Genomic DNA, 14,710 nt, shown 5'->3' on the forward strand with positions numbered 1-14,710 from the left:
GAGATTAGCAGTCTTAATGGATTTCAAGAAGCATGTTTCTTTTCAACAGAGGAAAAGAATACACTACACAAGAATGTTATGCCTACAAAGTTAGAGATGCCAGGCTGGACTTGTATATTAATATCCATACTCCTTAAACTCTACTAAAATTACAGTGAAAGAATTTTTAAAAAACAAATCAACAAGAACAAAGAACAGCAGCAGATATGACAGCAGTAGTAACAAAGAGAAGAAACCATAAAAAAGATGCATGAATGGAGACTGACTTCATGGACTGCAGAGAGCTGGACTCGTAGCCAAAAGTGGGTTGAGATTTTGCCTAAAACTCAGGGAGAGATGTTTCTATTATTATAATGATCATGACAGCGAGCAAGTATGAACTAAGTACAGTGAGCAAAATATGAAAAGGAAATGCAATTCCCTGTCAACACTGTGTCAAAGAAGAATGCACTTAAAAATGCTTTTTTGTTTCAAAATTTCCCTACAATCATGGAGAATTGACACATTCTAGAAAGGCTGCATATTTGTGTTTTACTTGCAAGGCTGTTTACAACTCCCTTTTCTGTAGCCTGTTTTCACTAACAGAGGACCTACTTTCTTAACCAATCTATTTATATAAATAAATATATATACATTTAAACATAAATACAAAAGTTTAAAAGAGCTTTATCTTCAAAACATGTAATAGTGTCTGGCGTATAACAGGGATTCAATAAAGATTTTCTAAATGACCAGAAAGAGTAAAAGGTGGTGCTGGTACAGTAAAGGAGGTTGGAATTAACCTGGCAATTAAGAGTATAGTGCAGACATGAGGAGAAATGGGTTAGAGGTACATATAGCAAGACAAAAAGATCTTGAAAACGTAGCCCTTAGTTTAAAAACAAACAAACAAACAAAAAAAACAGGAAACAAAATGAGATGTGAGATATAGTATTCATGTGCACTGAAGACACAGTACATAAAAATGCAAATTAAACATCTCAAAAATAAAATTAATAAATATATAAAGGATACTATACATGACCAAGTTTTAAAGCAGAGTAATAAAACACTGTGGTACTCACACAGTACTTACAAATAAACCAATGGAACAGAACAAAGGGCCCAGAAATAGCCCTGAATTATGACAAAGGAGCACTGCTGAGACAGGACAGTTTTATCATTAAATGGCTTTGGTCAATTTGCTATTCATATGTAAAAAAAAGTGAACCTTGACCTCTACTACCTACCTCAAAGCACTTCTATAAATTGATTCCACGTGAATCAGAAATACAAACATGAATGTTCAATAATCAGGTTCTAGGACAACACTGGCCAAGACAGCTTTCTGTAATGGTTTTAAGAGTCTGTTATCTGTGCTGCCCAATATGGTAGCCACTAACTACATGTCATTACTGAGCACCTGAAATGTGACTACAGTGACTGAAGAAATGAACTTTAAATTTATTTAATCAAAATTTAAATGGATGCATGGAGCAAATGACTACCATACCAGACACGCACACATCTAAAAGAATCTAACACATATGTATATATGTATGTATGTCATCTGGGACCTTGGGATAGAGAAGTATTTCTGATGCAAGGCGCAAAAAAAAAAAAAAAAAGGAATAAGCTCAAGGAAATCATTGATAAACTGTACTGTACTCTTATATTAAACACTGGCAAAGTTATTGAACAGTCAGAATTTTCATATATTGTCCACGAAAATAAAATTGACAGAACTTCTTTTTACTCTTATACCAAATGACATGACTTTATGCATGATTGTGTGCATCAAAAAATATAATCAAGAATGTTCACAGCTGCATTATTCTTTTTTTTTTTTTAAAGATTTTTATTTATTTATTTGACAGAGAACACAAGCAGAGGGAGAGAGAGAAGCAGGCTCCCCACTTAACAGAGAGCCTGACTTGAGGGCTCAATCCCAGGACCCTGGGATGATGACTTGAGCTGAAAGCAGATGCTTCCCGGACTGAGCCATCCAGGCACCCTGCATTAATAGCCACAAATGAAAACAACCAAAATGTGTCCATCTACAACATAATGGATAAACTGTGGTAGGTAATACAAAAGAACATGAGCAAATTATATCTGCAAATGCAATATTGAGCAAAAAGACGAGACATGACACTTAATGATTCTATTTATAAAAAGTTCTAAAACTAGGGGCACCTGGGGTGGCTCAGTGGTTGAGTGTCTGCCTTCGGCTCAGGTTCCTGGGATCAAGTCCCACATCAAGCTCACCAAGAGGAGCCTGCTTCTCCCTCTGCCTATGTTTCTGCCTCTGTCTCTCATGAATACATAAAATCTTAAAAAAAAAAAAAAAAAAGAGGTTCTAAAACTGTTAAGATCAAACTAGGTGTTAGAAGACAGGCTTACAAACAGGCTTATAAGGGGAGGAAGGACAAATTAGTGACTTAGAAGGGGAACGAGAAGGGTTATGTGGAAGGGTGGGTAGTTCTATTTCTATTTTTTATTTCAAGATTTATTATTTATTTGAGAGAGAAAGCATGAGTGAGAGCGAGGGCCATGTGCAAGCGGGTGGAAGGGCAGAGGGAGAGAGAAAATCTCAAGCAGACTCCCCACTGAGTATGGAACCCTATGCAGGGCTTCTCATGACCCATGAAATCATGATCTTAGCTGAAATCACAAGATAGACGCTTACCTGACACTGAGCCACCCAGACTGCCCATCTATTTCTTGACTTTACATATCTGCTATGTGATAATCTACTAATGTTTTGTATGCTTTTTTGAGTTTATTCCAATCAAGTGTAAAAAACATATACATAGGGATCCCTGGGTGGCGCAGCGGTTTGGCGCCTGCCTTTGGCCCAGGGCGCGATCCTGGACCCGGGATTGAATCCCACGTCGGGCTCCCGGTGTATGGAGCCTGCTTCTCCCTCTGCCTATGTCTCTGCCCCTCTCTCTCTCTCTCTGTGACTTAAAAAAAAAAAAAAAAAAAATATATATATATATATATATAGCACATAAAAGGTTCAGCCACTTTGAAAAGAGTATGGAGGGTCCTTGAAACAGAACTACCCTGTGATCTAGTTATGCTACTTCTGGATATATATTCAAAAGAATTGAAAACAAGATCTCAAAAGAGATTATTCAAAATAGCCATGTTGTGGAAGCAAACTAAATGTCCACTGACGGATAAATGAATAAAGAAATGTGACATACAAACACACACCAATATTATTCAGCCATAAAAAGGAACTCATGCAGGAACCATAAGGAGTTAATGTTAAGTCAAACAATCCAGTCAGAAAAAGACAAATACTTTATGATCCCACTTATGAGGTATCTTAAAGTATCCAACTTCACAGAAAAACCAAGAATGGTGGTTCCAGAGGCTGGTAGGAAGTTGTTTGGTGGTTACAGAGTTTCAGTTCTGCAGGATGCGGGTGTGTGTGTGTGGGGGGGACGGTGGCGGGGGGGGGGGGGGGGGGGGGTCCCTAGGAATATGTTGTACAATACTGAGTATATGGTTGGCAATATTGTATTATATACTTGGAGATTGTTGAGAAATTCCAAGTTACATGATATTTTGCTACAGTTAAATAACTGCACAAAAACAAAATACTTATTACAGAACACATTCAAATTATTATCCATGTTAGGGAGAGGTGAAGGGAGCATGTTATGTGTACATTTGCTCCTTCCTGCACAGCTATGCATACAGGTTTGTTTACTGAAAGAGAGGATCCTATTATGATATGTCATGAACTCAATTGCCCCCTCAGCTTCAAACAAACTAAAACAAAATATAAAATAATAGTAAAATTCAGTGGTGTTAGAACCAACCATTTGACAAGGGGACTGGAACTTCATTTCTTATATATAAAAGTAAATTCCAAAGGGAACAATTAAATGCTTAAAAATAAGTAATAGCAGCAAAAGAAAAATACAATGATGAATTTCTATTATTTTGAAGTGAAAGAGAACTTTTTTGTATAAAAACAAAAACAGGGGATCCCTGGGTGGCTCAGCGGTCGAGTGCCTGCTCCTGGAGTCCCGGGATCAAGTCCCACCTCGGGCTCCCTGCATGGACCCTGCTCCTCCCTCTGCCTGTGTCTCCGCTTCTCTCTCTCTCTGTGTCTCTCATGAATAAATAAAATCTTTAAAATAAATAAATAAGTAAGAAAGTAAATAAATAAATACATACATACAAAAACAAAGAACAGAGAAAGGCTTGTATCTGCTAAGAAAATATTTAAAGGTCAAAAAATATATATAATGGCAAGAAAATTTTATCTTCAAGATAGCAAGTTACTATCTTAAAAGGTCCTTAAAAATCACTAGGAAAGGGATGCCTGGGTGGCTCAGCGCTTTAGTGCCTGCCTTTGGCCCAGGGTGTAATCCTGGAGACGCGGGATCGAGTCCCACACTGGGCTTCCCGCATGGAGCCTGCTTCTCCCCCTGCCTGTGTCTCCGCCTGCCTCTCTGTGTCTCTCATGAATAAATAAATAAAATCTTTAAAAAAAAGAAGAAAGGAACATCTAAAATACCCATATTAAAAAAAAATCACTAGGAAAAATACTAATACTTTACTCTGAAAGATGACAAAGGTCAAAAGCTGGCAATTTATATAAAAAATGATCAGTAAATATACATGTAACTGCTCATTATCATTAGTAATCAAAACTAAGGAATACTGTTTTGTCCTTAAACTAATGAATAAAAATGTTCTAATGTTCCTCGAAATAGGCACAAAGTCATATACTACTGGCAGAAGTATAAATTTATACAGCTTTTCTGGAGGCAAATTTGTTAATACATATTGAAAGTCTTAAAAAATACAGATACCCAACAATTCCACTTCAAAGTATAACCTAATAGAAAACAATGTATGCAAAGATGTATCAAATTAATGCATAAAAGCCTCAATGTCCATCAAATGAAGTAAATTGTGAAATACCAGAGTCGATTACATCCAATGGCAGATCAATGTTTCTCAATCATATTAACTTATGCACAATGCTTTCTGCTACCCGTCTTCCGCAGTTCCCACAATCTACGTATTTATTAAACTTCTGTCACCTAAGTTATAAAACCAGATTGGAGTGTTCTTCCAGCTACATATGCACTCCTTTCCATTCAATGGTTGCAATGAAGAGACCATTCACTTCCCTGAGAATGAGACTAACCTGAGTAAACATCAACAGATATAAAAGCTGAAAGTTATAGAATGATTGACATGTTCAACATGATTCTAATTCTGCAAAATAAAAACAAAAACCCCAGAACACACACAGACACAGATTGGTCTTAACTCATGAGATGGGATGATTTTGTATGTTTATCTTTTCTTTGTGAAAATGATAGTTTTCATATTTTCCATGATAAACATATTAAGAGAATCATGAGGAATTAAAAACAATCTCTGAAAAGAATGTCACTTGATAGTCTATTAACAGCTAATTCTTTTTTTTTTTTTTCATTTTTATTTATTTATGATAGTCACACAGAGAGAGAGAGAGAGGCAGAGACATAGGCAGAGGGAGAAGCAGGCTCCATGCACCGGGAGCCCGACGTGGGATTCGATCCCGGGTCTCCAGGATCGCGCCCTGGGCCAAAGGCAGGCGCTAAACCACTGCGCCACCCAGGGATCCCTATTAACAGCTAATTCTAAATATAAATTACTGCACTAATTCTCTTTTTAAATAAAACTCTGAAAATGTAGGATTTCCTGTGCTTCTTGAAAACAGAAGTTTTAAATAAAACTAAATGTATTTTTACTTTGATCTCCTATAAATGAGAATAGGTTTTTAAGCTTCCAAACAGAACACTGCTAAAACTTAGTTACTGCTTACTAATGCTCCTTTAAAATCATATTTGTAACAGGTAATCATTTGTTTTCTATTTCAAGGTACTTTAAAGAGTTTTATTAGAGTCTTGTGAAAAGGGCCATTCAGGGGCAATGAGAGAAATGGCACACACAAAAAAAATCAATTCATATCTGATAACAAACCACTATTGATGCAAACAGTGAAACTTTCTATAATAAAGCAAAATACAACGCAATCAATGGTATAAATAGAAAACAAAAAGAAATTTCAAGTGTTTTCTCAACTGATCACAATGACGGTGATGGAATACTTCAAGATTTTGTGGGAAGTTATTAAGTTACACTCAATAGTAAGTTGTGCCCCTTCACTGAATGCCTACTGTTATCAACTATACCAAGAAACATCCATTTTAGACAACTTGGGACTCTTTAAGGAGTTGATTTCTCTGATACAAGACTCAGCAGATGGACCCCATTTGGCATTAGGTTAAAAAATAATAATTCTACTAATTTTATCTATTTTTACCTCACAGATTCATTAAATAATCCTCAGACCTCAATTTCCTCATGTTTTAAATAGAATTTATTGTCTCTACCTTTGGTGTGACAGAGCAGTTTTGAGAATTAAATGAGAAAATGAGTAATGTTCAAGTATCAGTTTTTCTTCCAGATAGGTACCGAGTCTCATCAATCCATATTATGCCTTTTAGAGACAAGATGATACAGCTAAACATACCATGTCATGGAATTCAAGGAATCTAAAGTCAGTTTCTCAAATAGGGAAACCTGCAACACACTTTATTCTGACCAAGTTATTTATTTTGAAAAGAACATAAAAAGGTATTTTTTTAAAAAGATTTTATTTATCTATTCATGACAGACAGAGAGAGAGAGAGAGAGAGAGGCAGAGACACAGGCAGAGGGAGAAGCAAGGCTCCATGCAGGAGGCCTGATGTGGGACTCGATCCAAGGACTCCAGGATCACATCCTGGGCTGAAGGCAGGTGCTAAACCGCTGAGCCACCCAGGGATCCCCATAAAGCGGTATTTGAGAAAGAAACCAACATCAATAAATTTCAAAACCTGTATGTCTGTATGTAAGTGTGTGTGTGTGTGTGTGTGTCTGTATTGCTTCTCGGCCTTTTGGCTAAGATCAAGTGTAAAACCTGTATTTACAACTCAATTACAATATGGGAAAAATGAGAAAGATAAGTACTTCAACATCTTTAGGTTTTAAAAAAGTAAAATATAGTAAAGATTAGATACAACTCTATAAAAAATATTCTGTCTGATAAAAATGCATTTAAAACAATCATTGTGAAAAGATTTGCAATAAATATGTTAGAATAATCTGCCTGCCAATTTGGGAGTGGGTGGGAGAAGTAAAGGAGGGTAAGATTTCTAAATCATATTAATTAGGGTAATACATCTCAAACAGATAATGAAATGGAAACAAATGAAATATGAGTAAATGTCTAAATAATACAGGCAGGAAACCAACAACGTAAACAAAATTTAAAGGCAGCCAATCTACAAAACTGAAAAACACAGCCTCATGAAAAAACATATTCTGACAACATGTGACCTATACAAATCAATTTAACAAATACACCATCAGAAAAAACAGGGCATAAAGAAGGTAATTTTAATAATTGCAAATATGAAGAGGTTAGGTAAAACTAAAACCCAGCGAACAACACCTTTTCAACCAATTTGTTATCTTATTTCTTATCTATATGTAGACATTTTTGAAGTATAAATTGGTAAAATTTACTCAAAGAGATTTGGCCAATATAAGACTTAAAAATGTTCATGACCTTATATCCTGTTACTTAACTTCTAGAAAGTTCTAAAGAAGTAATAAGTACTTCAAAGATTTCACTACAAGAGTGTTTTTATAGCGTCTTTATGACAGAAAATGTAAAATGAACAGAAAGCAAGAAATAAACACTCTGGGTTTTATCTACCAAGAGACTACATGAAATGAACTTCAGTACATGTCTGTAATGGAATATCATATAATACTTAAAGATGATGATTTACAGTATATAAAAGGTCGTTATATACAGTATGTATATACAGTATGTGAGGGGGAAAAATACCATCCTAAAAATATTATAACCTCATTTTAGAAAGACAAAACTTTAATGCACACCATTAAGTGTTTGTCTTTTTTTGGTGGAGATAAATGTACTTTCTTTGCCCCTTTAAATTGTCTACAACGAACATGGCAACTTTTTAATTAGAGGGAAAAAATTACTTACAAGAAAAATACAATGAAGTAGTATTGTATATGTGAAGTTGAGAAGATGGCAAAGGGAAGCAAAAGTAAATTCTAAAATTACTGGGTATTATTAGTTTCATAGATTTGCATCTACTTTTTGTTGCTGGAATTGGGGGTACAATATAAGAAATATGGTTAAGTCAAATTTCTGGGCAACAAGTAAAGTAAAAAAATAATATTACTTTAACATGTCAAAACCCAGTGAACAATACCTTTTCAACCACCAATTTGTTATCTTATTTTTTATCTATATGTAGACATTTTTGAAGTATAAATTGGTAAAATTTACTCAAAGAGATTTGGCCAATATAAGACTTAAAAATGTTCATAACCTTATATCCAGTTACTTAAGATCTAATCTAGTGTTGAGAAAAATAACATTTAAAGGAATCCTACTTTGTCTAAGAGTTGTTTAGTGGCATTCATACTGATATGATCAGTAATCAACAAAGATACTTTAAATGATAATCAACTTCTGAAAAATATATTCTAAATAAACTTGAACCTCAAAAGTTAGTAGGTAGTTGATAAGTGTGTGACAGCTGGTTGGATAGAAATGTGTACAACAGACATCTTAAAAAGAGAGGTGACCACATGAATTCACGAACAAATAGAAATGAGGACTAGATCTCCAGGTACTTAAGCTCTCAATTTAAAACTCTTTCCAACTTTTCTCTCCTTAAACCTACCATAGGAGACAACATCATTCATTAATGGCTACTATTAAAAAGTCAAAATCAAGTAGTTTCTTCATTACTATAAAGTGACGGAAATTATTTTCCTGCGTGATTTACAGCACTTAGACTCATTACTTAGAGAAGTCTGATTTTTTTCATTTGTTAAAAAATATTCAGCGTGTGGGTATTCATTCCAATTTATACAGAATTAGCTTTTACCCACTTCACTAGTTGTGGGATCTTAGAAAAGTTACTTCTCTGATCTCAATTCATTTATAAATTGGTAATAAATTGAGATACAATAGCAAGTGTGCATACATCTTCACTGTTTTGCTGTGAAGATTAACTGTACGACTTTGGATGAGTAAACCTATTGTCTGGGCCCCTACTCTCTATATTGGTAAAAGGAGACCGCATTGCCAGGGGTTGTTAATTTGAGGTCCACATACTACCTATTGACACACAGAACCCAGAGATTTTGTGAACTTGGATGTAGTGGAGGTTTTTCTGACTAATGTCTGGCTGAAATTCAGTATTTCTTTCAATTATGGATAGAGGCAATAAACCACCATATTAGCATTATCTGTGACTTTGTCACTATAGAAATGACATGCTTTAAAATCACACCCAGCTGCTGTCCACAAAAAAAAATATTACTCAATAAGTGTTTAACATTGAAAAATATTTTTCAATAAAGGTGCCTTCTAATTTTATGTACCAACTAGGCTGCTGAAGAAATCCATGACACCAAAGGTTGAGAACTCTTGAAAAACCCTATAAATTTTAGCACTTAGGGGCAGCCCTGGTGGCTCAGCGGTTTAGTGCTACCTTCAGCCCAGGGTGTGATCCTGGAGACCCAGGATCAAGTCCCGCATCAGACTCCCTCCACGGAGCCTGCTTCTTCCTCTCCCTGTGTCTGTGCCTCTCTCTCTCTCCGTATCTCTCATGAATAAATAAATAAAATCTTAAAAAAATTAGCACTTAATTTCTATGAATGACCATATACATATAAAGTTCAATACAGGGAAAACAAATTCATCACAGTTAGCTTTGGTAGAGCATAGTACTAACAGAAAGGACAGAGAAAGCTTCTGAAGTACCAGTAGTATATCCAATTTCTTGATCTGGGGAAGAGTTACACAAGTCTGTATGTTTGGTGAAAACTGACAGAACTATACACTTGTGATTCTGTGCATTTTTCTGTATGTATCATTTGATCTATCTTGGGAAACCTTTATTTTGTTTTAAAGATTTTATTTATTCATAAGAGACACAGAGAGAGGGAGAGACATAGGCAAAGGGAGAAGCAGGCTCTCCATGGGGAGCCTGATGTGGGACTTGATCCCAGGACCCCAGGACCACAACCTGAGCCAAAGGCAGGCGCTAAACCACCGAGCTACCCAGGTGTCCCTCTTGGGAAAACTTTAAATGTATTTTTAGGTAACACAAACATGAAGCTGTATTTTGGAGCTTTTATCATTATTCTGGTACTGCAAGGCAGACAATTTCAATTTTACATTTTCTTCTACCAGGTGAAGTCCTCAAAGGACTTTAAAAAAAAGGGGGGGACGCCTGGGTGGCTCAGCAGTTGACCATCTGCCTTTGGCTCAGGGCATGATCCTGGAGCTTCCTGCATGGAGCCTGCTTCTCCCTCTGCCTGTGTCTCTGCCTCTTTCTTTCATGAATAAATAAATAAAATCTTAAAAAAAAAAAAAAAAGAAAAAAGTGAAAGTGGAATCTCAGGCCTCCAGATATTCTAATTTAGTGGTTCTAAGATAGAGTCTAGGAATCTGCATTTGAAATACATGTTCCCATGTGGTTCTAACATTTTACAATCTGAAAAACACAAACTTAGATCAAAGAGTGAGTGAAAAAGGAAGACCGGGAAAGCCTGGTAGCTTAGAAAAGAAATCTCATTTTACAGATACGCTGATTTGGAAGATACCACAGTGGTATTTTCTTGAACTTCTCATGTATTCTTTCCCTAATATTTCGGACAGACAAGTATCCAACTCCTGTGCACACATTTCCATATACAAAAGAAACTAATTGTTTCTTCTCACACGAATCTCTAAATAGCAGAACTCTTAATATCATCCCTTCTGGCTACTACACAGTCTTGGTTCCTTTGACCATTCCCCGCTGACATTTCTAAATTTGCTATTCTGATTGGTGCACCAGTAAATACCATGTGAAGTGAATGCTGCCACATCACCCTACAACAATGAGTGGGTTCTATTTCTTCACTTAAACATCAAACTAAATCAACTCCTTTGTATAGATGGTAGAAATTCTGTTAACATCTTGTTGCTTTTGAGCCCCATTCTAGTCTTTCTAAATAAGTTTAAAAGAAAATACAATCATATTAAAGCCCCACTTATCTTTCGTGATAACCGTGATTTCTGGTTTCTTCTCTATCTTGTTAAGGGATTTTAGGAATACCACATAAGAACAAAGAGAGAGAGAGAGAACGAGAAAAAGAAAAATCCTAGAAAGTTACCAGCACACCTAGAAAACAGAAAACAAAGGCCATGTAATAATCTAGGAAGAAATGAAAAAAGGACCAATCTTCCTTCTCACTTTCTCCTTAATTATCCCTTTGAAAAAAAAAAACATCATCCCCCACACATTTTAACTTACCATGTACATCAGAAAGCCTCAGAGAAAACTGAAGGTCTGAGCAAACCAAGGTCAATAGGAAAACAACTGCTGATGAACTAATTTGAGCACCCATAAAACAAAGATCCCTCAAAAAAAATACAGAACACCAACCACACCTATTCTAACAGTTCTTTGGAATCTCCCAAGAAAACCTGTATTAATATTTTCATTATCAAAAAGAATAGATCCTATCATTTACTTTGTTGTCTATGAAAATAAATCAGTAAGATTGTTCACTTATTTTAGGACATGCTATAAAAACTAGATTGGATATCAAAGCAGGACAGGTGGGATACCTCATGGAAATCATCTGATCCTTGTGCCTCAATTTCCCTACATGATCTGCTTCTATCAAGAGATTCTATCCAATAGAAAACTGTAAGAACATATTAGTCATAAAAATATTTTTAAACGACAGCAAAAAATGTTATAGGATCAACAGACTGAAATATATTAGAACTGAATGAGGACCCTCTCTCTAAATGACTACTCAGTTTCTTTGACAGGGGAACAAAGGGACAAGCAGCAAGAGGTACTCAACAGGATGACAAGAAGGGGATGTGCCACATTCAAAGAGTAACACAGTGAGACAGAAAGAGGAGTTAAAGGTGTCATCAGTTCAAAGTGCTAGTTAAGTGAAGTTTAGCAAGGAACCCAGCCAATGGATGAGAAGATAAAGCTACAATAATGCAAACGTCACTGTGTTTTGCAAACACAGCTAGCGTCATTATCAGAGACTAAGAAATGTTCCATGGATAAGCACCAGTGTGCCCTGAAATGTATGCATAATAGCTGTGATTGTTAGAAGGTGGACTGAAATTTAGAGATTGAAATTCTAATTCCAGAGTTCTGCTATTAAACTAAGGAATGTAACTTTCTGATATAAACCTTTCCTGTCATTATCTAAAAATTAGGAAAAGACCATCTTTTAAGTTCTCTTCCACTTTTCAAACTATAAGTTTTACAGATATAATAGGTGTGGATTCATAAAACTAATCTAAATATATTAGGTACTAATATAAAAGGTGCCTCTAGATGTAAGCATATAAACAGTGACATAGAAATTGACTATCCTGAAGACAGCCCCATACTAGAAGATCCAGTCTAAAATATGGCTTAAAAATGTGGAAAATAAATTAGGTAACAAGCGCCAAATTAATATTAACAAGATCAAGTTTCAAAGGAGGAAACCAATTATAACATCTTATTTATTTTATTTACTTATTTATAAAGAGATTTTATTTATTTATTCATGAGAGACACAGAGAGAGAGAGAGAGAGGCAGAGACACAGGCAGAGGGAGAAGAAGGCTCCATGTATGGAGTCCGATGTGGAACTCGATCCCGGGTCTCCAGGATCAGGCCCTCGGCAGAAGGCGGCGCTAGATCACTGAGCCATCCAGGGATCCCCACATCATTGTTATTTAACCTATCACTTTTTAAAAAATGATACTTAAAACTAAGCAATTCTTAGATGACAGACACACCACTAATCTGAGGTTCTAGATAATGAATTGGTCTTAAATTCTTAAATGCAGTTAAGAATGATAGATACCAGTGGTCCTTCTCAAAAGGGCCAAAATACATAAAATACATACCCTTATGTATTTTAAATATTAGCACTTTAGAATCTTCAGTAGAATTTCACAAAAGAAATCCCTACTTCAAATTTTTGGCCTTGTTTCCGAATACAACTAAAATGTTCAAGTAGTTTCAATAACTCCATTGTAGACCTTTTATTCCAATTTAAGGTATTACTAACAGGCTTCAACTATTACTCTGAGTACATTTATAGAAAGCTCCAAACACCTTTCTTTAAAACAAAAGCAAAGTGTAGACGGTCATTAACTTCCAGTAAAACAAAACAAAACAAAAACACTCAAGGGCAGAGAATGCCTATGGGAATGCCAGCTAATTTCTGAATAACAAAATTAACATTCATATTTGGTTATTTAACATAAAAGGCACTGAAGAATATTGAAAAGATAAGTCAAAAGTTTTGGGTTCTAGTTGGTAGTTCTGCCACTAATCAAGTGATCTCTTAATATCCTAACCTTCCATTTGTAAAGAAAGGGAAACTGTAATGATCTGTAAGCTTCCATTTCAACTCTAAGTATTTTCCTATGGTCGTGATTTTAGTAGCTTGAAAACAGGAACAGAAAACTGATTTTGCCCCCCACCACTTCCCACAAGAACAGTCTTTGTCAAGAAAAGCCTGAGTCTTTTCATATTGTCTTCCAACCAAAAAAATAATAAAAGGAGACATATTTAGGGCTTGTGCATCTTCTAATCAGACACTATTAATCATTTCTTTTAAAATTAAATTACCTACCTCACTGGGGTGTTGTGAGGATTAATTCATTAGTGTTTGTAAAGCACTTTGAGATCCTCAGGTCAAAGGCGCTATAGAAGTGCAAAGTAGTAGTATTATTACTAGATTCTTTGCTTATTTAAGGAACTTCACAATCCTTTAAAACCTAACTCTCTGTTATGATTTAGACATCTATTTGTAAAACCTTGCAATTTATGCATTACTTTAACTCTTTTTGGATAGACAGGAACAGGATGTTTCAAAATAAATGATTTTAAACAAGGTTTAACTTTGATCTACAAATGGAGGAAGAGAGCAAGGGAAAATCTCTAGTGTGACAAATTTTGTTTAGCATAAGATTTTTGTGTGAAATCTTGTCAATTAGATTTAGAAGTGTGCCTAAACTATACCCAAAACAAAACCTCACTTTAATCTCAAGAGTCTGCAATGAGAAATTCCTTTCTTCAAAGAGAAAAGGAAACAGTTTTAAAATCAACTCCATTTTAAATGGGTACTGGGTTTATAAATTACATTATATGGGTATACATGCAATTGTCATTTAAAACTACTTTATTTAAACTACAGTAACAATATTAGTATGAATTGATGTCAAAATAACTGAGCAGTTTTTTCTTTAAACTAGCCTCCCACCCCCAAGTACACAAAGCTAACTAGGCATTGAGAAGAGATCAAAGCAATTTTGCTTTATGGAGTTTTAAGAAGAAAAAAAAGGGGGGCCAAGGCTTCAAAACCAATTAAAATCTTGGATTAATTCCACCACTTCCCATTCCTTTCTCTAACCAAATCTTCTAACAATTAAAGTGCTGAGTTTTTTAATCAAAACCACACACATACACACAAACACACAAAGCTAAGAGAAACAGAGCTATCTATCCGTTGGACATTCTGCTTGATAAACAGATACTTCTTAAAAGAGGGGGGGAAAGTCATCCTCTGATGAAATACTTCAGTGCAACACA

The 14,710-nt window shown here is 35.4% G+C and overlaps 1 protein-coding gene and 1 long non-coding RNA gene across 9 annotated transcripts in view; one reads left to right on the forward strand and one right to left on the reverse strand.

Moving 5' to 3' along the window:
* Positions 1–14,710, forward strand: part of LOC112669713 (uncharacterized) — a 76,598-nt gene that overhangs the window by 57,772 nt on the left and 4,116 nt on the right. The gene's annotated exons all lie outside the window — the stretch shown is intronic.
* The window catches only part of PPP2R2A (protein phosphatase 2 regulatory subunit Balpha), an 85,531-nt gene that overhangs the window by 17,761 nt on the left and 53,060 nt on the right, over positions 1–14,710 (reverse strand). The window contains exon 3 of one of the 8 annotated variants that reach the window (XM_049101440.1): positions 13,752–13,822. The exons of the other annotated variants lie outside the window; for them this stretch is intronic. The gene's annotated coding sequence lies outside the window, so the exon portion shown is untranslated. The remainder of the gene's footprint in view (positions 1–13,751; positions 13,823–14,710) is intronic. 8 annotated transcript variants of the gene reach the window in all.

This window comes from Canis lupus, chromosome 25 (genome assembly GCF_003254725.2).
Source record: "Canis lupus dingo isolate Sandy chromosome 25, ASM325472v2, whole genome shotgun sequence".
Taxonomy (NCBI): domain Eukaryota; kingdom Metazoa; phylum Chordata; class Mammalia; order Carnivora; family Canidae; genus Canis; species Canis lupus.